The sequence below is a fragment of the Schistocerca serialis genome, chromosome 4, assembly GCF_023864345.2.
Source record: "Schistocerca serialis cubense isolate TAMUIC-IGC-003099 chromosome 4, iqSchSeri2.2, whole genome shotgun sequence".
NCBI classification, from domain to species: domain Eukaryota; kingdom Metazoa; phylum Arthropoda; class Insecta; order Orthoptera; family Acrididae; genus Schistocerca; species Schistocerca serialis.
In genome coordinates, this window is record NC_064641.1 from 864,187,110 (window position 1) to 864,213,875 (window position 26,766).

The following is a 26,766-nucleotide window of genomic DNA, read 5'->3' on the forward strand; positions in this document are numbered from 1 at the left end:
GTGGTTGCGTTCTACCTTTTCAGCCGTCGTTATGGTCTGTTTTCTGAATTCTACATTGCGAAGAAATCTATAACTTTATATTTCACTTGTTATGATTACTGTTTTTCCCTAGAGCAAGTTTACCGCGTTTTTCCGGTTGCTATGGTTCGTCTGAAAAGACTTGGGCTTAAGTACACAATCGTATATTTCTACGTTTTGTACACACGCAAAAGAACTTGAAAATAGGCGTGAGTCACTAACATGTGTTGTGTGAACCTTACGTGCACCAGCTTGCATGGTCTATTAACTCTCCCAGACGCCAGCAGCACAATAGAATATTTATCACGCAATCCACATCCAGTCCATCTCCTTAGGGACTGAATTTCGAAAAAATGCTTTATCGATGAGTGCCTGCCTACGATGTACAACGAATGATGCCTCCAGATTTCACGTTTTTGCGACCAATAGTTTCGCCTGGACGTTGATTCTTAGATTGTTTCGCGTTGCATCCCACAATGCCCATTTAGCCCGTTGGGTGTTGAATTATTCAGAATCTGTTTTTAGTGGGAGAATACGATAAATAACAAAAATTCGCAATTCGCAAGAAAATTCATGATTATAGGACCAACGTTTAGGCTGGACGTCGATACGCCAAAAAAGTTGGATCGTCCTTTTCATGCATATAGTCCATGCCTTTGAAAGAAAGTCCTTTCCACATGGGCGACTACATCACACAAAAAATGTTCGTTTCACATTTCATGATTCTAGGAATAGAAGTTTAGAATGCGCGCTGTTGATGTCATTCAAGTAGTTCCTCTTTAACATGTATATGTATTATTTTTTATCTGAAACCACATGGTGGCTGAGGTGTAACAGCAAGAAACGCATCGTGGAAACAAAAATAAAGTTATGGTCATAGATATGGAACATTCTGATGTCTCTAACATTGATGAAACCGTTGTAAATGATTATTTTAACGTACAGGAAGCTCCTGATTATCTGAGTATGGATTATCCGGTTTGTGCATTATGGGACCACAGCTCCGCAATTTCTGAAAAAAAAGCACGAAGTATTCTGTTATACGAAGAAACTACATTTTCGTTTGGAATGCAGTAATATTCATATGACTAATATTTTGCCGCCGAAATATGATGTGGATCCCAGTTCGCACCCTGACATTTGGGTGCTTGCTGTATGTATAAATATTTTAGTGTATTCCTCGGTAGACGAAGAGAGCGAAGACGAAGAGTCTATCGGGGAATCCGTTACCATGCTCACCGAGCCACATAAATGGACTAACCTGTTTTTAGCCTAAGCAGGACAAAATTCGTTAAAATGTGAACAGTCATCAGGAAATAAAAGAGAATGAAAAACGAAACACAAAATGGTCTCAACCAAAAATTATAACTAACCTTCAGCTCATGTTTGAAGAAATATGGGAAACTGAAAAGATACCAGAAGACTGGAAAGTGGCTCTCATCCATCCAAGAAAGGTGATAAGCAAAATGTAAATAACTACGGAGGCATATCTTTGTTGCCAGTGGGTTATAAAATATTTTTAACAATACAACTAAACAAGGTAGAAGCAACACTTGATAGCCAACTTGGAGAGTATCGGAGTAGCTTTAGAAAGGGAAGATCTTACTCAGAACAGATTTTCAACCTACAGTCCATAATTCGTCACAGACTTACAAACTACAAAGATATAGTTATAACATTTATAGATTTTAAAAAGGCATTTGACTCAGTTGATAGGGAAATACTAGATAAATTGATCATAGAATTTGGCATCAAATCTAAATTAGCAAACCTTATTCGTTAACGCTCACAGACACTAAATCAAAAGTAAAGTTTCAGGGCGAAATATCGAAGGCATTCAACATAAAAACAGGTGTAAAGCAAGGTGATGGCCTGTCTCCACTCCTCTTTAACTGCGTACTAGAGAAAATTGTAAAAGAATGGAAACAAAAACTAAAAGAAGAGAAGCTATCACCAATCAGACTGGGAACTGAAAATAAAAGGTAATGAAATTCACTGTTTAGCTTTTGCGGATGATTCTGCCATTCTTTCTGAAAACCTGACAAATGCTGGAATACAAATCAATCTCTTACAAAATAGCCAACAAAGCAGGTTTAAGAATACCTGTAGAAAAAACAGAATTTATGATAAATATAAAAAATGCTCCGGAATCCCTAGCAACAGATATTGGCCGGATAAAGAGGGTAAATAAATTTAAATATTTGGGAGAAATTATCCAAGAAAATGGCTTAGAAAAATTCGCTACAGAAGAAAGAGTACATAAAATGGAGAGAGCTTATGGAATAACTAGGAATGTCTACAACAAAACGTGTCTGTCTAAAAATTTCAAGATACAGCACTACAACACAGTAGTAAAACCAGAATGTCTTTATGCAGGAGAACGTTTAGTACTGAACTACAAATTACACAAACTTGAAGTCCTAGAAAGAAAAATCATTCGAAAAATACTTGGACCACCAAAAAATAAAGAGGCATGGAAATTAAGAAGCAATGAAGAAGTTTATCGCAACACAGAAAACATAAAAGAAACACTATGAAAGAGGCGACTGCTATTTTTTGGATACTTATACAGTATGAACAGCAACAGGTTAACCAAACAGATTTTTAAATATCTTTGAGACAAGAAGTCAACAACAGCCTGAATTCAAGAAGTTAGGAAAGATTTGGAAACAAAAAACATAAGTGAAAAAGATGCAACAGAAAGAGAGTTTCAAGATAAATGTGTTAAAAATGGAAGGATTCCAAGGCAAGAGGGAGAAGAAGACAGGGTCAAAATGGTACGAGGAGAGAAAAAGGATACAACATTCCATTAGAACTACTGACAGCCTTGGGAGAGCCAGTCCTGACAAAACTCTACCATCTGGTGAGCAAGAAGTATGAGACAGGCGAAATTCCCTCAGACTTCAAGAAGAATATAATAATCCCAATAACAAAGAAAGCAGGTTTTGACAGATGTGAGAATTACCGAACTATCAGTTTAATAAGTCACCGCTGCAAAATACCGTTACAGACGAATGGAAAAACTGGTAGAAGCCGACCTCGGGGAAGATCAGTTTGGATTCCATACAAATAATGGAAAACGTGAGGCAATACTGACCCTACGACTTATCTTAGAAAATACATTAAGGAAAGGCAAACCTACGTTTCTAGCATTTGTAGATTTAGAGAAAGCTTTTGACAATGTTGACTGGAATACTCTCTTTCAAATTCTGAAGGTGGCAGAGGTAAAATACAGAGAGCGAAAGGCTATTTGCAATTTGTGCAGAAGCCAGATGGCAGTTATAAGAGTCGGGGGACATGAAAGGGAAGCAGTGGTTGGGAAGGGAGTGAGACAGGGTTGTAGCCTCTCCCCGATGCTATTCAATCTGTATATTGAGCAAGCAGTAAAGGAAACGAAAGAAAAGTTCGGAGTAGGTATTTAAATCCATGGAGAAGAAATAAAAACTTTGAGGTTCGCCGATGACATTGTAATTCTGTCAGAGACAACAAAGGACTTGGAAGAGCAGTTGAACGGAATGGACAATGTCTTGAAAGGAGGGTATAAGATGAACATCAACAAAAGCAAAACGAGGATAATGGAATGTAGTCGAATTAAGTCGGGTGATGCTGCAGGAATTAGATTAGGAAACGAGACACTTAAAGTAGTAAAGGAATTTTGCTATTTGGGGAGCTAAATAACTGATGATGGTCGAGTAGAGAGGATATAAAATGTAGACTGGCAATGGCAAAGAAAGCGTTTCTGAAGAAGAGAAATTCGTTAATATGGAGTATAGATTTAAGTGTAAGGAAGTAGTTTCTGGAAGTATTTGTATGGAGTGTAGCCATATATGGAAGTGAAACATGGACGATAACTAGTTTGGACAAAAAGAGAATAGAAGCTTTCGAAATGTGGTACTACAGAAGAATGCTGAAGATTAGATGGGTAGATCACATAACTGATGAGGAGGTATTGAATAGGATTGGGGAGGAGTTTGTGGCACAACTTGACAAGAAGAAGGGACCGGTTGGTAGGACATGTTCTGAGGCATCAAGGGATCACAAATTTAGTATTGGAGGGTAGCGTGGAGGTTAAAAATCGTAGAGGGAGACCAAGAGATGAATACACTAAGCAGATTCAGAAGGATGTAGGCTGCAGTAGGTACTGGGAGATGAAGAAGCTTGCACAGGATAGAGTAGCATGGAGAGCTGCATCAAACCAGTCTCAGGACTGAAGACCACAACAACAACAGTGAAAAGATGAAAGAATACTGGGGGGGGGGGGGGGGGGGGGGGAAGAGAGAACAACAGAGAAGGAAGCACTGAAATTGCTACATGGTCCTTAGATGACCCAAACGAAGAAAGAAAGAAAGAAGAAGAGACAGAGTATACTGGACTATTATGCGTCGAAAGCGAACTGAAAGCAAGTGGTACGGAATACAGTGTGTTTTGAGCGTAATTTTGTAAATGAGTTGTCAGTTTCTGAAGGGTTACGATAAGCAATGAAGTGGGCTTCGAACTGCGTATGTTCTGTAAATATAATAAATAGCAGCTATTGGTATAACGTGGGCTTTGTGAACCATCTGTGCTATCCGTGCAGTCTCTGGTCCGCTTAAAACGGGTAATTGGGGAGTTTGTACAAAAGAAAATGCCGCTAACAAGGAACAAGTCGCGGTCAGAGTCGTGTTGCTGCGCAGCCGCAGACAGGCTTCTCCACAGACAGAAGGGGCGGAGAGGCGCTATTAAGCGTCCATTCTCGGCCGCGCAGTAAGCGGCTTTGGCGGGCCGCCATTCGCGGGGCTTCCCCGGCCTCCCAATTAATAACATTTGCCTGCCGCTCCGCCCCACCCTAGCGGCTGCCATTCAGCCGCCGCTGTCAATCGGGAGCCCCGGCTCGGCGCGGCGCGCACGCAAATTTTCCGCTGCGGTGGCGGCGCCGGCCGACCGGAAAAAATACAGCAAAAAAAAAAAGGGGACGGCCCGCGCAGTCGACTGATCGCTGGCGGTTCGCCTGTGCTTCCGGCCACTTTGTTACAACGAGTATGGAGCTTCCCGCGAAAAAGCGATTCCCGGCCCGAGTGTTTTTTATGCTCTACTGCTGCGGCATCTTCCGTGAAACTGCTCACCCTTAGAACGCCATTCGTGGCGCGCTCTTCTAGGGACGGGCGGTATGAAACGCAGCTCTCAAAACAAGGCTAATATTGACAAGGAGACCTTTCGCACTGGCCCTCATCCATTTTCTTCGTACTTTATTATATTTCCAAAAGCTTACAATTTTGAACATGGCCGATAACGCAGCAACCGTAGACGAAATATATAATATTACTTGAAAATACAGCTCTTCGGTTGCACAGGTAAAAGATTTCCAACTTTACCTAGGTTTCGACTGCTCTAAGGCAGCCTTCATCAGAAGTAAAAATTTTTTACATTACCTATAACAGAGTTTTGGAATAATATAAAAATTATTAAATTATACATATGTAATAAAGTTACATCATAGCTAACTGCTACGGTACAGTAGACAAAGAAAGAATACTTACATAGAGTAAATAGTTATGAAATGGTTTAGAGCAACAGTGCTCACGTTAAAGATAAAAATATATTTGTACATTATAACATTTTCCTAGGAATGCACAACTTGATTAAGACGCGCTGCTAAGGGTCGCGTGTGCGGCCGCCGCTGTAAGCAGCATCAGACTGACAGGTGCGCGCGCCGTCGATGTTAGCATCTATTTATTACATATGTATAATTTAATAATTTTTATATTATTCCAAAACTCTGTTATAGGTAAAGTAAAAATTTTTTACTTCTGATGGAGGCTGCCTTAGAGCAGTTGAAACCTAGGTAAGGTTGGAAATTTTTTACCTGTGCAACCGAAGAGCTGTATTTTCAAGTAATATTATAAATTTCCTAAAGCGGTATAACGCAGTTCTAACGAAGAAAAGGAGACTCAAAAAACTCATCTTTCAAGATTAGGTTTCGGAGCGTGGTTTAGTACAAACATCTTCCACCGTATTAACGTATTCCATTGAAAGTTAATTTATTTCGATGGAAGATGCGCAGCTAAGATTCTTAATGATTAGCGAACATAAGGAAATAATACGTTACAAACATGACGCATTTCGGCAGCGCATCTTCGTCTCCGAGTCGTTACTACATTAAGCTGTCGGGCAAACAAAACGAAATCTGAAGCATAGTTTTTGCTTTAATGTTTAGAGTGTCAGAAATGGCTACTATACTGTTGCTTCGACGTAAATCTGCCAAAGCACAGGATGATACAAACCAACTAACTGCATTTTCGTGATCAAAGTTCACGATATTTGGCTACGTGGTCTGACTAGAACACAGTACTTGAAAGAAATGTGTAACCCACGGCGTGATTTATTAACAACAAATGGCAGCATGTTGCTGAAACACATGGTGCCACACTGTTTTTTGTAGATAAAAGTCACTGAAACTGTGAACATGTCATTTCGTAACCCTATTGCAGAACTACTTCATTTACAAAAACTCTGACCCAATATTTTACGTATTAGCTGACTCCATCATACTGCTAGCGACTAATGTTGCTTAATGGCGCTATTGGACGTCAAAACAAAAACGCGTTTCCCGACTTTTGTGACTGCAAATGTCTTGCACTAAATTTTTTATCTTGCTGTCTTGTACTGGGCCACGATGACCTTTAAACATCGAATTGCAGCATGATGTAGTTTGAAAGCATATCAGACAGAACGCTGTGTAGGAGAAAATTGCTGTGAAAAAAGTTTCCTTGCACATTATAAGAGCCATGAAACCTTACAGTTACATATTCGTAATATAGCACGCCGGCTGTTTATTTGCCACGAATGGAATGCGCCATAAATTTATACTAGACATCACGCATGAGCGAACTATGTGACTGCATACAGGGAGCAGGTTGTGCGTCCACTGGGGGAAATATATTTTTCAATATATGAAAATGGCGAGAAGTTGCAGCACTTCATTTCGCAGGAAATGGAAGGGAAAATATAAGTCGTGTTTCCGGTGGAAGAAGAATCAGTTCTGAAACGCAAATGTCAAAAGTTTGCAGAGAACCCGTTGACAAAGTAGCATCCAGTCCATATCATCGTCAGCTTCGTATTTTGCTGCACTCGAGATGGGCACGTATTTTGCTACCACCTTACACACACTACAGTCGAAAACAACGTCGGTGGCCGATGACTTCCTGCAAATTACTGCCAACACTGGTGGCAGCGTGTTTTTGTCTTGATACATTATTTGACCGGCTTTCCGATTTTGAGTGCACGCACGAATTCATCAATTTAAGATTTGTACCAGCGATTAAAATTTCTTTTCGGTCAGTATCCCAGCTTTGTTGTGAAACAGTCATTGTGATATGATGTGAACTTAACAAAAGTTATTAGTGCTTTTAAACACCAACAGTACGTTCTGAACAGCAAAAAGTAATGCTGTCCTGGAGGCTGTTCAGTTTGCCATAGAAGTGTTATAAAGTATAACAAGATCTCAACAGTGGAAGTAGCTGTGGGTCCTGTCTTAATTATTTTAAGGCACGAGCCGCAACTACTGTCACTGTTGAGATCTTCCAACTACATGCTCCTTTTAACGATGTGTTTCGGTCGTTTAATGCTCATCTTCGGACTTTAATATAAAGGTAACATCGTTTAGGGGTTTATATACCATTCCGTGGGTATTCTTTACATTTAATTTTTTTTTGCAAATAATCCCACCACATTCATTCTACGATAATGTGATGTGAAGAGTTATTATTTAATTCGAAGAATGTGTCGGATGAAAAAGAAAAAGGTATTGATTGAACACTCGATTCATCTGCCACCGCATTTTACTTTACTGTACATTACTGTTGAAAAATATATATCATTGTTACGAGACTGGTGTCTAAAGATGAGCAATATATGGTATGCCTGAAGCATTTATTTTAAAGAAACGTAAAATGTTTCACGCTTTTCAGTAAAAGAACAATGCTTATGTCAGTGAGTAGCATCTTTCTGTTGTAGACGACTCGACCATTCTGCTGTGAAGAGCAAGCTGTATTGCCAACTTGTACTTTGAAAAACATCGATTTCGTGCCAGAGTACTCAGAGACCATTACGATCCGTGCACCGTATTCCCGATTTACTTCCTTGGGTTGCCACAGGGCACTTACGTGTAAGGTATTGGATGTACGGGTATTCGGAGTAGTTGGCGCCTGCACAGAGACCAGAGAAACAATTCCGTTATAGGATATCTGCAACACGGCGGCTGGCGCGGCTGTTCGACCGTAGGTCATACAGACAGGCCGATGCCGCTCACAAGTACTGTTAGTGACCGCCATCTGACAGGGACCATACTCACAGCTTCTCGCTTTACCGCCCTGACGACACGAATAAAAGATATGTCAAAGAAAGTACACTACGAACAGTCATTTTAAGTGAAGCGGTTTGGACCAGAGACTTCTCAGCGACGAAGATTACGCTCTCGCGTGGATCTGTCCAGTTGGAAGAAGCGTGTTGACTCTGCTCCATTTGAGAATCGCTATACACGGAAACTTACGAAATATGGCCCGTGTCAGGTAGACGGAGGTAAAGCACAGCTCTAAAAATTAAGAATACTAATCTTAAGAAGACGATTTCTGCAGTTGTATCCCATAGCCACGGAAATTCTTGTCCAGCTTCATAACCGCCGAGGATGCACGTCGCATAAATTGTTATCTGAGTCTGAACAAATAATGAACTCTCAATTGCGTCGATGCGTCTTCATACATCCAATATATCCCGAGACGTTCAGTTGCCTCATTTCTTTTTTTAAAATTCTTGAACTCTCAACGTTTCACTTGCACTGTTAAATAGTCGCCTTCATCCAGAAGGCTGAACAGGTTTTGCCATATACAGTAGAAATCACCTGAGTAGCTATGTGTGCGTGTTTGAACCAGCACAAGAGCATTGCGTAGCTTGAACACGGGTTGGACATAAGAGGGCATCTGCATTACTACACTGTACGTTCATAAATTGCAATCCCGATGCTGATTTAACGGGCAGTGTTATAAAAGACAATACAAACCAGTAACAACCTCAATCAACACACAAGCACCTTTCATTCCGCTAACGTTCGCCTCTCGTGCTACATTCACACTCCACAGTACTAAAGAACGAGCAATAAACGTTAGAAGCTGATAAATTCACCGAAAACGCGATACGTAATTCGCGGAATACTTTGCCTATCACCGCACTACATGGTCCGTGCAGGTAGGTTCCTTATCGCACAATACGACACAAGTGTACGATGCAATGGGACACCGTGAACAATCGTATCACAGCTGAGGCAATGAGCATGTCTTAATTCAGTTAGTCACAGCTTGTGTCCTATTTACGGCTCCGTATCTCAATCGGTAAAAGAAGCCTTATACGATCACTTTGTTGTTGTCTGTCTGTCTGTCGGTCCTACCGTTAAAAATCCCTTTTTTTTTCAGGAACGGGCAGATACATGTTGAAATTTATGTCACATACTAGCATCTAAGGTTCCTTGGTGGTATAAAAAAGTGAAGCTTCCAAATCAATACAATAAAAAAAAAAAAATACGGCCACTTACTCACAAACAAACTCATCAAAAACTGTAGCGCACTTCCGGTTGACCCAATTTTGCAAGCGGCAAGATTTCACAATACAAACAAAGGCAAAAATATGCAAATTGTTAACAACGAATTATGTCACACGGAAAAAATTATTTTTGTCATTTGTTATCCGATTTCAAACTTGAAATTATAACATTCTCGAAAGTCTTGGAATCCCTGAGACCGATACCCTAACGGTATCCATTTCGGTAACAGACAAAAATCGTCGATAATCACTATTCCCTGAATATACATAATTAAATTCGTACGGAAACCTCAGAGCGCGATCTTACTCGCGCCTGGCCAATTTTTTTTATTAAGTCACATTTAATATATGCAGTATGTACATATGTAAGTTGTCTACAATGTCAATGCCGCAGGTAGTTTGAATGACAGTATACCTGAATAATCTTGGATAATTTTCATGCTGCTCTGTAAATTCCACATATACTCTCATCTGCTGCGGGATTTCGAAATTGTTCCGAGATTTAAAGGAGGTCATGATCACCAGAACAAGCTGCCGCTCGAATAAAAAGAGATTTTTGACAATCAGTGTCAATCACACACAAAACCAAGTCTATAAAAAATCAAACTGATGCACTTACCACAGGTATAGTCAGTAAACAAGCACGAGCACCAAAAACGCGTCACAACCACAGGGACATAAGTATTCGCTTCTCGTTCAGCAGTGTGCACCTTGCTATAATTTACGTAGTCTGTACGCAAGTGTTTCTTGTGATACTACAGTTGCTTCGTTCGGTAATGTTTTCGACGACAGAATGTGTTTGAAACATCTAAAACGGAGAATAGGACATCGTTTTGAAATTAGAGAAAAAGCTCTCAGAAAGGATACTTACGATCGCATTCTGTTAGTATCGACCTATAAGTGAAAAATTTTTAATCGTTTATAATATCACATTTTATTACGGAGATGACTGTTTCAGATACTGTGCTGTGCGTAGGAACCAAAGATTTTATTTCTTGCATAAGAAAATCCAACATTATCGGATCATTATCTCTATTTTTTTATCTCTCTTGTTGACTGTAATGTTCATGACTCCAATTTTGTTCTTGTTCTGATAAAGACTACGGGAACTTATAACTGTGAATATTACGTATTACAGCTCGATAGTAAAAGTTGCATTCAAGGAAGAAGTAAACAAGTTTTCATTAGGTTAGACTCGAACATAAATATTACTCTTTCTAGTCATTCATTCTAACTATTATAGACAGTTTCAGCTACACTGCGGCGACGTGGAGTTGGAGAGACACTGGGGAGATTGGCAAACGAATTTGCAAATAAACACGAAGACTTTCAACGGACTCAAGACCACGCAACAAGAAATCTGCCACAGCTCTTTACCAACATATTACCACACGACAAAACACACACAAGACGATATTAGTTTTAGTGGAAATTTCCATTAACTATTTTAAAACCAAGAAGACGTGCTAATCTTGTCTACGAAACCATAAAAACAACAGTTTACACTGTAAGAATAGCTTTTCAAAGCAGTGACCAAGCACTTTTTTAGTGTAAGCAACAACCAAAAAGTCTTTGCATAACTGCACTATACTACGTTGAAGTTTCATACGTTCAGGCAGACAAGCATCGCGTCCTATGTATGTTGTACAGATAAAATTATTTTTAAATACTACATACTGCCTTAAACAGGAATTTTTTGTAGTATCGTCCAAATCCGGCCACAGGCCATTTTCAAGAACCTGAATACATTTGTTGACAAAATGATCATCAAAAACTGCGATGGCAAAATTGTCATGCTATTATCTTGCTTGACCGCGCGGGATTAGCCGAGCGGTCAAAGGGGCGCAGGCACGGACTGTGTGGCTGGTCCCGGCGGAGGTTCGAGTCCTCCCTCGGGCATGGGTGTGTGTGCGTTTGTCCTTAGGATAATTTAGGTTAAGTAGTGTGTAAGCTTAGGGACTGATGACCTTAGCAGTGAAGTCCCATAAGATTTCACACACATTTGAACTTTTTTTTTTCTCTTGCTTGATTATACGTTGCAGTGCAGAAAAGTAATGTCTCGGAAATTTTATGTGAAAAGTCTTAAATCTCTTTAAATAAAGCGAACGTTATCAACATTCCACATCTTTATTCTCCATGTCTACATATTTTCAGCCGCTCGGCTGCTAGAGGGCTCCGGGCTGTAGCGCCGCTGCGCGAGAAACAGAGTTTCAAATCTGAAGACTTCGTCCACACGTGTTCTCTCCTTCAGAACGACACAGCCAGACCACACACGACCGCTGCGACATCTACAACAATTCGATGACGCCCCGGGTTTACTGTCATCGAACATCTTCCATACACTTCCGACTTGGCCCCATCAGATTCTCATCTGTTTCAAAAACTTGAAGAATACTTTCGAGGCCTTCGCTTTGATAGTGACGAAGCGGTGGAAAGCAGAGCTGAAGCTGTCGCTCAGTCAATAAAGTCAAATATTCGACAGTGACGGCATCAACGAACTGGTCTCTCGTTGGAAGAAACGTGTTTTCGTCGCAAAGGTGACTATGTTGAGACATAAATTTCTAGGCATGAAGAATAACGATGTGTAATGTTGATAACGTTTGTTTTATTTAAAACATTTTAAGAATTTTCGAAAAAAAAGTTCGGAAGCATTACTTTTCTGCACGTCCTCGTACACATGACACCTAAACTCAGAATTACAAGGCTATACGCATTATTTACGTACAATACGTGCAAGAGACCAGCACGACATCATTTGCCATCGCAAATTTTGATGATTGTGCTGTCAAGAAACGTATGTAGGTACTTGAAAAAGGCATTAAAAATTAACTGTGGCAAGTGTGGACCTCTATCCAAACAAAATCACACAAATCTTAATTTAAATGGTCTTATGACTTACCTTCTTATGCAATTTGATCCAAAACGTTTTGACTACAAAAAAGGCAGTCTCATTCTTTATTTTCAATAGTAATGATGCATTTAGTGCCTGAGCGTGTAGCCAATAATTTAAAAGGCACTCATACTACATTATTATTGACTTCACGATACTGCTTGAGTTAAGTACACTGCCTTGACTTTTTTAAGAACCTGATGACGCCCTTCGCGATGGGAATCGGTTGACAGTAAACAGCTGTTACTCAAGCAGTAGCTTCTCCTGCTGGCCACAGTGTTCTTTAAACATTTACAAGCTGCATGCCAGTACCGAAATAAAAATTTTTGTTCAGAGATGTTGTTTATTTATTTATTTGTCCATATAAATCTCTTTTTCAGTACATATATTGTACACAGGATATTGGACAGAAAACCTTTTTAGCTATTGGTTTTTCAAACGTCAAACTTACATTATTTAAATTTTTATGACAAATTGGATCTATACAGTTAATAATTACAAATTTTTGAAATACTGTATATTTATAACTTATTTCTAAAGATACAAATCACATTTTTTCTTGCATAAGACACTGTGAGATTGAATAGTAGCAGTTTTTCCAGAAGGTAGGCTGTCACAGACTATTTAAAGCATTGTAGTTCAGGAAGAGATTTTATACGTCTCGGTAATCTGTTGTAAAGTTTTGTTCCTGCATGATATACATCTTTTTGGCATAATATTGTGTTACAATGATTAACATGTATGTCACTGTCTGACCTGGTACTGTAATCACGGACACTTTTGTTTTGAGGAAAAAGGTTTGCTTTTCTCAGTACGCTTTTTTTGACATGCATGACTACTTCCAGTATATAAATGAAGGGAAGGGGGTAGGATCTTTAGATCTTTAAAGAAAGGTCTGCATGGTTTTCTGCTGCTCACTCGTTTCATTATTCTTATAATAGCCTTTTGTTTCTTGAAAACTGGTGTACATTTCCCCAGAAAATGATACCGTACTTCAGTATTGAATGTACATGGGCAAAGTATACAGCCCTAATCGTTTCTACACTAGTATTGTTGCAGAGAATTCTTACTATATAGTTCATTTTAGCTAGTTTTGAATTTAGAAATGTGATACGAGTGCTCCATTTAAGATTCTCCAGGATATGAATCCCAAGAAATTTAGTTTCATTGACAGCACTAATGTTTTGGTTATCTATATATATTACAGGCTGTGCCGGATTTTTATTTTGATCACTGTGGAAATTAATGAGTACCGTTTTTTGGGGATTAACTATTAGCCTGTTTCTGGTAAACCATTCAGACACTCTTCTTGTAATATCTTTGGCAGATACAGTAAGATTTTCTTCTTCATTCCCTTCAATCAATAGACTGGTGTCATCTGCAAACAGTACTTGTTCAGAATCTCTAACGTGTGATTGGAAATCATTAATGTAGACCAAAAAAAGAAAGGGACCTAAAATGGAGCCCTGTGGAACACCATGACTTAGTCCACATGGTTCTGAAAGGTGTACCTGGAGTTCATTGCCTTCCATGTACTTAATTTCAGTTAGCTGAGAGCGATATTCCAAATATGATTCAATCCACTGGTTTGGCACACCTCTTACACGATACCATTCAAGGCAGGATGTATTAGAATGTGGTACATCGTTCTGCAGTCTGGTAAACAGACCCTACGGACGTTGCTCACATTTGCAATTTCTTCGCACTCGGAGAGACAGTTTAAATCCATTGACAGCTCTTCCTCCTATCGAGCGTTTTTATTGGAGGGCAGATCACCTGCAGCTCGCGAGGTTCCGAGTTTAACGACGTTGACCTCCCATCAGTTTCGGTGTCTCCCCTTCCCCTCGAATCATTAACGAGAGCCAGGGCCGACATCGCAACGAGGCAGCTGGTAACCTATCCTTTTAGTATACCAGGGAGGGGTAGAGGCTCGTTCATCAGCTCGGCATACATCTTTAACCCCCTCCTGCCCCACCCTGCGCGCCAGAGCGAGGGACCGCGCGGTACAATATTGACGAAATACGAGGCGGCCAGGGTGGCAGGTAGCGGCGGGGCGAGGGATTCGAGAGGCGCATCCCCCGGCAGACAGATTGGGCGGACTCATCACTCTTTCATCGGGGGGCGCGCCAGGTTTATCTCCGGGCTCTTACCAGCCGATGCACTCCGATAGCCACCTCGGCCGGCACTCGGCGGGGAGGGATTGTCGGCAGATAAAAGGCTGCGGGGGCGGCGCAGGCGAGGAGGCGCCGCATCGCCGGCGGACAGGCCGCGCGCGTATCGACAGGCGAGGCATTCAGCGGCGATACCTAGGCCTGCGCCGGTGCCCCGTGGGTGGGACGCGAGAACAGCCGATCGGGCAAGCGCTTTGGTGTTCCGAACTCCACTGTGTCTGAAGCTCCGTGAGACATCGGCCGTCATTTGTCAGGGTTGTGGGCTTTCGTAATTATGTGTTAGTTTTTGTACTAATGTACAGCCAAAACGTTATGACCAGCCGCTTAACATCTTGTTTGTCCGTATTTGTAGCGAAATACATCACTGATTCTGCGCATCAGGAATTCGACAGCTTGTTGGTAGGTTTGTGGAGGTAAGTGGCGTTAGATGTCTACGCGCACCTTGCATCTTCTTGAAGGACGAACATACAGGGTGAGTCAGGAGGAAAGGTACACGCTTTGATGGGTGATAGTATTATTGATTCTGAACAAAAACCTTCATATGGACGTATGCCCTATTCCGAATGGTTTCCGTTTTCTTCAATAACTCGAAAACCGCACCCTCCAGCGAAAACGTGTCGCAGTACAAAATTAAACTATATTAAATTTCCTACACAAAATGTCCAATTCATTTTTTTCTCTAGAACTAATGATGTGCGCGAAGACAGCGCGAGAATGTTGAAAAACTCGCTCGACGCGCATGCGCTGTAGCTTACGTAGTTTCTGTAGACCAGTGTGAGGTAGCATACTGAATTAGCAAGTTGAGACGAACAGTTTGATACGGGACACTTGTGGTCTATCAGGTAGGGAAATTTAATATAGTTTAATTTTGTACTGCGACACGTTTTCGCTAGAGGGTGCGGTTTTCGAGTAAATCAAGAAAAACGTACAAAATTAATATTAAATGTGTACTATCTCGGAAACCATTCGGAATAGGGCATACGTCCATATGAAGTTTTTTGTTCAGAATCACTAATACTATCACCCCTCAAACCATGTACCTTTCCTTCTGACTCACCCTTATTTCCAAGCCGCAAGTGATCATTCCAAGAAAACATAATGTGGAGATTTTTAATTTAGTCTCGAGTTTATTTTATTCTTTATTAAATAAATCTTGAGCGCCTGCGACTGTAAAACAGTCGTTTCGCCTGTTACACAATAACATAAAAATGCACTTGATAATGAGAATTATTTCTCGAAACGCACAGTGCGGAAAATAAATTGTGACTGGTAGCAACAAATCTTATTTCACAACAAACTAAACCACTGAATCGAGTTATTGTGTGCATCTCCGTTGGCGAGTTGATACATCACTTTCCTTCCTTGGAAATAAATTCGACGAGTGTACTGAATGTTAACTTTGAAACAATGATTAGGACTAAATATTGTACGCTTGTTTCCCAAGGTAGGCCCTGTTTATTAGTAATGCTGTCTACATTCTGATTAATTATTTTATTAGTGAACACGACGGATTAAGTTATCTAGACATTTATAACAATTTCCCAAAGCAAGGCCCATTTAAGAGCGTCCTGTAGATGCAAGCGATACATTTAGAGTTCCACTTCCACAGAGAGTTGTGCCGTTGGGTAACAAAAACACGTGATACCTAGCTGTTTCGGAATACCTCCTATTTCAGTTTGTCTCGGCTGCTTATCTGTCTTTTGCATAGCCAGACAGAACTGTCTGTTTTCCAAAACATATGAAAAACTTTCGACTAGGTGGTGGTTAGTCGTGCTGAAGTCATCTGAAAATGATTCCATTGTGCTATACTTTACTGAATGTTTTTTTCAATATCGAGAAACACAGTACAACTACTGCGTTTTACTTGCCTGGCTCTACAGATGCGCCCAAGAACTCTCACAGCTCAACGAATTGTACAGTATTTTTGATAGAATACAACTTCTTGTCAGATGAGTCAAGGATAAATACATAGTACGATAGAAGGCTCCGATTAACACCACCTCAAATTCCACTTCCAAATGCTTCGCGGAAACAACTATTTTCGCCATTCCATAATTAGAAGGAACATAGACAAACGGACTGTAATTAGTAAACATTCAAGACTCTAGAATACCAGCAACACTTGTGTGCTATACCGTGTAGACTACACTGTAACGGCAAACTTGTGTGTGTAGATGGGATAATCCTAACACACGCAAACCGATAATTATGACTAGCGTGAAGCATAACATTCTGAAGATTTTATCTGCGAAACTCAGTTGCACGATAAAGTTTATGGCTACAAAACTGACGTCAGAAGTGATGCCAATTACTTATATATTTTATGGCAGTTGCTGTAAAACTTCCACGTCCTCTGGAACGTAAAAGTGTAAGAGTCATGGTGAACGGATCCTGGATTCCCGTGCTGCAGCGAACGACCGTTGCAGGTAGCAAGAGGAGAACCGCAGCGGAAATGACTATGGAAAAACCGTTGGACGTTGGCGCGCCAGGAACATACAATCCGCGGTCGTGAGCTAGACCCCAGTCCACCACCACCAATGGTGGGTGAAGCTTTGACAATACCAGCCACTCGTACTGACGAAACGCCACAAAATTAAACAAACATCGGCCGAAGGACCCGAAACAGAAGCCAAAAGGCAGTTTGTTGAAAGAATATCCCTTCGCGCAATATCCTCTTTAGTACCCAGTCACGTTAGCCACTAGGCAATGGGGACCATTAAGGTTTGACTAAAGTAGTACCTTATTTACTGGTTTCTGCTGCAAGTAATGCAGTTCTTTCGCATACGAACAGAACGTATGAGTAAAGTATAACTGAAATAGTGCAGAATCAGATTTCTGTTCAGCCTGTCAGCACACGGATGACACGAGATTTTTGAAACGGTACAACAGAATTACGGCCGTTCTTGCACCCCAGAAATCTGGAACATGCGGTGTAACAAAGTCGTGTGAGTGTAGGGTCGTAAAGTATTTTCTTCTGCATTGCTATGACACCGGATTATTATTTTTCTTTATTTTATTTTGTTTTCATTTATCTACCCATATCCATAGAAGGTTTCTTGTCAAATTAGGGGACACAATATGGTTATATTAATAGTAAAATTAGAATAGGATTGCACAATAAGTGTCACACATTTATTACATAATATATGTGTTTATGGTATGTTGAGGGGTTACAATATTTTTAAATTCTCATACTCTGACATTTCTTTCTCATACCAATTCTTATGTTTTATTCTTATTCTTCAGAAAATTTTGGTGCATTCCCTTGAATGCTACCAATCGTACAAACGTTCGAAACACAGAAATCCCGAACACCGCGAGCATCCAAAGTGACATTTTTTGGTATGAGTCTCACTCGCGAAGCAAACGTCGTGGACGCGGGTGAAAATTTCATGCGTTGGCGATAATTCTGCGGCATACCACGCATAACGGATCACTTTCCCGAAACCTGGCGCTTGCAACTGATTATGAATCAAGATACACTACCGATATTTCACCAAAAACAATTACAAACAATTCTATCATTCCTTTTTTAAAATTCATTCATCTGACATAAAATTAGTAGACGAATAAGGGCAACGTTATATCAATAAAGGATGGAAAAAATTCTTATAGTAATCTTCTACAGACATGGATATATAAATGAAAAACTATAATGAAGGCTATAATCGAGTTTCGAACACGGGGCTCAAAATTAAGAAGGATACTGCACATAAAGTACCTCGACAGTAGCTCAGAAACTTTGACCGTCGTTTTTTCAGAAACAGTCGAGTATCTACGGATAAGCCGAGGCACGTGTTCGCTTATTTTGACCCCTCTTCCACTGAGCGAAGTTTCTGGGAAATCGGGTTATCGCACTTGACGTGTTCTGCTCGTTAGACCACTGGAGTTTTACGTCCAATCTAGATAGATATCACTGGAATACAAACTATTCAAAACCAAACTCTGGATCGCCGGGTGGGGATCCGAACCCTGACCCTCCCACCTGCGAATGCAGAGCATTAAGCGCTTCCCCGTCTCTCGAAGCTGAACACTAACGCCGGACTGAATTTTCTCATTATGAGAGTATTGAACGGCGATCTGCTTTAATTGCTCAAAGTCACTCAAAAGCCAAGATAGCACAAAATATTTTTCTATTCGAGTCAAGAGTTTTCAACAGTCTTACCTGTCATCTTCAGGTCTTAAACATTCTTTGTAGTGAAACATGTTCGTTTTACGCTGCACAAGATGTCAAGTGGATAAAACTTAGTTATGATAAACGTTTATTATGAGCTGAGTTTTATCCACTTGAGATCTTGTACATGAGGTCAGCGTAAAAGGACCATATTTTATTACAAAATATATTTAAGACCTGAAGATGACAGCTAAGACTTGAAACCGGTTGTCTTGAATTTAAAAAAATATTTTACACGATCTTGAATGGTTTTTAACTAACGCCGGAAATACACTGCGAGGAAATTATGTGCGTAAGAGGCAGAGGGAGTAGTGGCATGGGTTGGGAGGGAGGGAGGGAGTGTGGGCGCGAAGGCAGGCAAGTGATGAGTCGTCGGGCGGGCTACTGTGTCGCCGGCGCCGTAAAACCGCGGCACGGCTCACTGGCTTCAATCGGCCCGGTCTCTCTTCCAGTGTGCGGCCGCTATTGGAATATTTGCGGGCCGCCATCGGAATGCTCATCACTCGCGTAGCCAGACGGATGGGACGCGGAGAACTCCGGAGGAGCGAAGAAAGGCGCAGCGGACGCAGATAACGGCGGAGGGCCCGCGAAGGAATGCCGCGCCGCAGATGGAAATATCAAGATGGAGTTGATAACTTTTTATGCATAAGCAATGGCGGCGCGGAGAGCAGAAATGTATGCGCGCCGTGGGTGGGCGCTGAGGGAGGGGTGAGCTCGGGTAGGAGAGGGGGGGGGGGGCTCTGCTCGACCAGCCGCGGCGTGGCGCTGCAGTCGCGAATATTTTCGGCGGCGCTGGATGGGCCGCAGCGCCACGGGACGCTCGCAATTAACCAGTCGCCCTGTTTTGTTGCGCCGCCGGGCAGTCACGTAAATTACGCGTTGCAAAAACAGTGCGCCGCGCCCTGCCGGACCCTAGTTAATAAATATCATATAAATGTCCCGCCCAATACACAGCGATATGTCAAACACCAGAGCGGCTCTGTGCCACGATGCGGCAGGTGGTAACGTCACGTGACGGTTACAGCCTCCCTAGCGACACACGGACAGGTGTTCTTCACCGCATCCACCGTCGTCTCCATAGTAACTGTTACGTCTGCCACAGACGGCAGACTACACTCAAGACACCCCTGTGTACCAAATAACATACACAATCACTTGCAGGCGCAACCAAGAGGAAAACAATTCTTCAAAACAAACAGAACTTGCTAGAGACTAATGCGAACCTTTTTCTGCAGAGGTCGTCTCACAGACACAGGGAAAGTTGGAGTACTCCGCCGGCTTTATAAGGCCAGCGCAGCAGCAGTACAGACAGCCAGTTCTTCGCCGAGCTAGGACCAGCTCCGGCGGACCTCACCGACGCTCTTAATGAATGGTCGTCTACAAGTTATTTGTTTTTGTGTGTATATAGTGATTGTTCGAGAAGTGTAGTTCAGTTTCAATAAACGACATTATACTGAGTGTTCTACAACACTGAGTATTCTACAGTAACCGTCATCTAAAACTGTAGAGCTGGTTTCTCTACATGAGCAACCGTTCTAAATCCTTCAGTCACTGCATATATATCCTATACACAAATAAAAATGGATATGCGCGCACTCGCGTTTGTGTGTGTATGTGTGTGTGTGTGTGTGTGTGTGTGTGTTCCGCATCTTCTCAAACCACTGGATCGATATGTGCCAAATATGGCACATGGTCTAGGGTCTGAGGAGGCGTAATGGAGGGGACAAGAACCACCTAGTTCTCTTAGTCGTGGAGATGGGAGGGAGAAGGCTTGATAACCACTAACACCTACGCTGCCCTCCATAACACGCGTGTTTCTGTGTGGGTAGTATTCAAATGTGTTCCGGGGGCTATACATGCGGATGGGCATGGCTGAGCAGAGTGTGGGAATCGGTAGTGACAGGGGGTCGGTGAGGCGGACTAAGGAGAAGAGGACATAGAAATAGATAGAGGGGGGAGGAGATGGGCAGAGTGGGGAAAAGAGATAAGTGATATGGAGCAGGAGATGGACAGAGAGATACGAGAAGGTGGATATATAACCACTATGGATCCAGAAAATATCCTTCTTCTGAAACAAACCTGGCTCTTTATTTGCATGAAGTAATGAGTCCTACTGACACGAGATTTCAAGTTGATTCCTTATTGCTGTATTTCCAGAACGGTTCCAGCACTGTTACTCCCAGCGGCTTCTAATCAAGTTGCATGACTATGGTGCATCGACTCAGTTCTATGACAGGATTCGTGATTTCCTGTCAAAAAGGTCACAGTTCGTATTAACTGATGGTAAGTCATTTTGCTGTTCTTTACTGTCTACCAAAAACAGCAGAAAATAAAAACGAATTGCAAGATGATTTAGAAAGATATCTGCATAAACAATAAAAAAATGTGAGGTCCTGCAAATGAGTACCAAAAAAATTACCTAATCTTCGGTTACTCGATAAATAATACAAATTTTAAAAATGTGGATTCAACTAAATACCTAGAGATTACAAACAGCTTAAATTGCAACTATCAAGTAGGGAAGACAAATCAAAGACTGAGTTTTACTGGCAAAACACTTAAATGGTGCAACGAATTTACGAAAGAGATGTCTACACTATGTATGCCCGTCCTCTTCAAAAATTCCTTTGAAAGGGCACGGCCAACTTCCTTCCCCATCCTCCCCTAATCTGATGCGACCGATGACCTCGCTGTTTGTTCGCCTCCCTCAAATAAACCAGTCAGTGCTCTTCTACAGTACTGCCGCGCTGTATGGGGTCCTTACCGCATAGGACTGACGGAGGACATCGAAAAAGTTGAAAGATATGCTGTTTTGTATTAGAGCGAAATCGATGATAGAGTGTCACACATATGCTAACTGATTTGTGGCTGCCGTCATATAAATAAAGGCCTTTTCTGTTACGGTTTTTACGAAATTTCTATTCCCATCCGCCTCCTCCAAATACCGTCATCATCAAATAAGGATTTTTGGAACTAATTTCAAAACAAAGAGGATAAATAATTACTCTACAGAAAATATTTTGTTGTATCCCACTGACATAGGGAGAAATGACTATAGTATTAAAATAAGAGCAATGACAGCTCACACGGAAATAGTTGGGTGTTCATTTTCTCCCAGTTGGTATTCGAGAATGGAATGACTGAGTTATAGTCGAAATTGATTCTATGACCGGTGCCTAACACTTAACTAAGAGTTGTGGAGTAGTCATGTAGATCTTAGACCAGGCATTCCGACCTGAGAATACGCAGTCGGAGGAGAGGTTAATGTGGTGTCACCGCCAGACACCACACTTGCTAGGTGGTAGCCTTTAAATCGGCCGCGGTCCGTTAGTATACGTCGGACCCGCGTGTCGCCACTATCAGTGATTGCAGACCGAGCGCCGCCACACGGCAGGTCTAGAGAGACTTCCTAGCACTCGCCCCAGTTGTACAACCGACTTTGCTAGCGATGGTTCGCTGACAAAATACGCTCTCATTTGCAGGGACGACAGTTTAACATAGCCTTCAGCTACGATAGGTACTATCTTCAAGAATATATTCTGAACAGATAATATTGTGAATCATATACCTTCAAGAGCGACGTTCATCATTAATGGATTAAAGTTACGTATCAAACTAATTACGTCCGCCTTCTGAATTCTCATTCCTTGTCATGTTCCAGACCTCACGTCAGTATAGTTCTTCCCTCCTCACGCCAGCCTGCGTGAGCTAAAACGCGTGCATTTCGGCCTCGACGCGTAACACGGTGTTGGCTCTTCTGCTAATACAAAAGTTAAAATCTTGTGTCGGTACATAGCGTACTCCGCTCGGCTACCTTGAAGATGGTCACTCAGCGGAAGGTCAGTACTGGACAGACGGTCCACCACTGAACATGTCACACGAATTCATTCCGTATGACACTACAGAAAAAAAATTGTGAGATATATCTCATGTCATTACAGGAAGGGCTAGTAATCAAGTACTGTATGTCACGAGCTCTTTACATGTGTCTGATCCACCGTACTGGGTGCGAGCTCCCTACCTTCAGGAGGAGCATCATCGCCCTTACGTGTGTAAGACACCGCGGTAACGGAGGCCGATGATCATACAGTTACATATTTAGCCTTTTTAAAGCAGTTGGACTCGGTAATAATTTGTTGGGACGTGAAGTGGAACTGTCATGAAGGCGTAGTCATATGTAAAGCAAAATTCAGCAGTAGAGGACCAAGGAAATGCAAGAACTCTACAAGAAGGAGAGTGCGTAACACTCGTGCGACCAATCCTAGAATATTTCACGACGAAGGGAGATGGTGAACATATGCGGAGACGGACGGCACGAATGGTCACAGGTTTCTCTGATCTGTGGCGATGTGTCACAGTGATGCTGAAGAAACTGAACAGGCAAGCGCTTGAAGATAGACGCCAATTATCCCGAGAAAGCGGATTTTAAGAGTTTCAAGAACCACCTTTAACTGATGAATCTTGGAATGTACTTGTAGTGTTGGCAGAAGAGCCAACACTGTTTTTCTAGAGGAGGCCGAAATGCACGCGTTTAATTACACGCTGACTGGCGTGAGGTCTGGAACAGGACAATATCTTGAGAATTGCAAATAAAGTAAGTAGTTGATATAATACTTAACTTTAATCCACAATTGTAGAACATCACTCTTGACGATACATACTTCACGTTATAATTATCAATTGAATACGGCGCCTTGCTAGGTCCTAGCATATGTAGCTGAAGGCTATGCTAACTATCGTCTCGGCAAATGAGAGCGTAGTTGTCAGTGAACCTTTCCTTGCAAAGTCGGCTGTACAACTGGGGCGAGTGCCAGTAAGTCTCTCTAGCCCTGCCGTGTGGTGGCGCTCGGTCTGCTATCACTGACAGTGGCGACACGCGGGTCCGTCGTATACTAGCGGACCGCGGCCGATTTAAAGGCTACCACCTAGCAAGTGTGGTGTCTGGCGGTGACACCACAGTACTATAATTTGTTTACACATCGCTCCCGTCGGGATCGCGAAGACAACAACAGTACTAATTTGACAACACGCTGAAGGAACATGGGGGCGCTCTGGGAATACTGGAATGAAGAAAATCTCCGCCCCCATCCGCAACTGATCCCGGCATCTCTAAGGATGGAGTCTAGTGCTCTACCTACTGGACCACCAGGGCCACCAAAATAATATTTGACGGGAATAAATAAGTACAATATAAGTACCGTGGACAAGGTAGCTATTATGATCTTTCTTAACTCCTCGGAAGAAAGGCAACACCGTCGTAATATCACAGGAAATTTGTGCATACGTATGTAGGAGATGGAGGGAGGGAGGGAGAGAGAGAGAGAGAGAGAGAGAGAGAGAGAGAGAGAGAGCGGTTTAAATTGTTGTACCTTAGGCAATGATAGGCTCTTCTATGTCAGTGGTCCTGTGGTGCAATGTAAGCGCCCACTTTTCATGCTACGGAAACCGAACGAGATGGTGCAGGTAAGACACTGGTTTCGCATTCGGGAGAAAGGTGATTCAAATCCCCTTCCGACTGCTTCATTCTTAGGCTTTCTGTGGCTTAAGGCAAATGCCTGGATAATTCCTTCGAAAAGGACCTCCCCATCCTTCCTCACTCGAAATCTATGTTTTGCCTCTGACATCATCGTCGACGGGACGTTAAACACTAACCTTCCTTCCTTCAACCTGGAGATAGATTTTCAAGAAGTAAACATAACTTATACTCTGTTTTATAATCACGAAATTGAAAATCGTGCTCCAGTTCTGTGTTTTATTTTCTATTGTAGTACTGCTGAATACGGGCCGGCCGCTGTGGCCGAGCGGTTCTAGGCGCTTCAGTCTGGAACCGCGTGAGTGCTACGGTCGCAGGTTCAAATCCTGCCTCGGGCAAGGACGTGTGTGATGTCCTTAGGTTAGTTAGGTTTAAGTAGTTCTAAATATAGGGAACTGATGACTTCAGATGTTAAGTCCCATAGTGCTCAGAGCCATTTGAACTTCTTTTTTGTTTTTGCTGAATACGATCATTTCATTGTTGTACGACGAGAAATAATTCGAACATCGAGCTATGCACGAAACTTTATAGTTTTAATGAACTTTCAACGGGTGGTCGTAAATGCGAAATTAAATCCGTGTCCAAGAAAAGTATGGTATCATGGTAAATGAATGTTTTACTAGTTTTTACATTCTCGAAGTAATAGTCTCCACTGTTGTCGATTTCTTCGTCTAAATGTACACTCCTGGAAATGGAAAAAAGAACACATTGACACCGGTGTGTCAGACCCACCATACTTGCTCCTGACACTGCGAGAGGGCTGTACAAGCAATGATCACACGCACGGCACAGCGGACACACCAGGAACCGCGGTGTTGGCCGTCGAATGGCGCTAGCTGCGCAGCATTTGTGCACCGCCGCCGTCAGTGTCAGCCAGTTTGCCGTGGCATACGGAGCTCCATCGCAGTCTTTAACACTGGTAGCATGCCGCGACAGCGTGGACGTGAACCGTATGTGCAGTTGACGGACTTTGAGCGAGGGCGTATAGTGGGCATGCGGGAGGCCGGGTGGACGTACCGCCGAATTGCTCAACACGTGGGGCGTGAGGTCTCCACAGTACATCGATGTTGTCGCCAGTGGTCGGCGGAAGGTGCACGTGCCCGTCGACCTGGGACCGGACCGCAGCGACGCACGGATGCACGCCAAGACCGTACGATCCTACGCAGTGCCGTAGGGGACCGCACCGCCACTTCCCAGCAAATTAGGGACACTGTTGCTCCTGGGGTATCGGCGAGGACCATTCGCAACCGTCTCCATGAAGCTGGGCTACGGTCCCGCACACCGTTAGGCCGTCTTCCGCTCACGCCCCAACATCGTGCAGCCCGCCTCCAGTGGTGTCGCGACAGGCGTGAATGGAGGGACGAATGGAGACGTGTCGTCTTCAGCGATGAGAGTCGCTTCTGCCTCGGTGCCAATGATGGTTGTAAGCGTGTTTGGCGCCGTGCAGGTGAGCGCCACAATCAGGACTGCATACGACCGAGGCACACAGGGCCAACACCCGGCATCATGGTGTGGGGAGCGATCTCCTACACTGGCCGTACACCACTGGTGATCGTCGAGGGGACACTGAATAGTGCACGGTACATCCAAACCGTCATCGAACCCATCGTTCTACCATTCCTAGACCGGCAAGGGAACTTGCTGTTCCAACAGGACAATGCACGTCCGCATGTATCCCGTGCCACCCAACGTGCTCTAGAAGGTGTAAGTCAACTACCCTGGCCAGCAAGATCTCCGGATCTGTCCCCCATTGAGCATGTTTGGGACTGGATGAAGCGTCGTCTCACGCGGTCTGCACGTCCAGCACGGACGCTGGTCCAACTGAGGCGCCAGGTGGAAATGGCATGGCAAGCCGTTCCACAGGACTACATCCAGCATCTCTACGATCGTCTCCATGGGAGAATAGCAGCCTGCATTGCTGCGAAAGGTGGACATACACTGTACTAGTGCCGACATTGTGCATGCTCTGTTGCCTGTGTCTATGTGCCTGTGGTTCTGTCAGTGTGATCATGTGATGTATCTGACCCCAGGAATGCGTCAATAAAGTTTCCCCTTCCTGGGACAATGAATTCACGGTGTTCTTATTTCAATTTCCAGGAGTGTACATGACTACTCTGCAAAGCACACTTAAGTGACTGGCAGAGGGCTCATCGAACCGCTTCCACAATACTCCTCTGCCACTTCACTCTCGAACAGCGCGCTGGAAAAACGAACACTTAAATCTTTCCGTGCGAGATCTCATTTCTCTTATTTTATTATGATCATCATTTCACCCATTGTAGGTGAGTGTCTACAAAATATTTTCATATTCTGTGGAGAAAGTTGGAGACTGAAATTTCCTGAAAAGATCTCGCGGCAACAAAGAACTTTTTTTTTAAAATGACTGCCACTCCAACTCGCCTATCATATC

General features: G+C 42.6%; 1 protein-coding gene across 1 annotated transcript in view; it reads right to left on the reverse strand.

Annotated features, from left to right (window-relative positions):
• Positions 1 to 8,196, reverse strand: part of LOC126473517 (tyrosine-protein phosphatase Lar) — a 591,250-nt gene extending 583,054 nt beyond the window's left edge. Inside the window, exon 1 of the mRNA XM_050100619.1 lies at positions 8,160 to 8,196. The gene's annotated coding sequence lies outside the window, so the exon portion shown is untranslated. The remainder of the gene's footprint in view (positions 1 to 8,159) is intronic.
• Between the last annotated feature and the right edge of the window lie 18,570 nt (positions 8,197 to 26,766).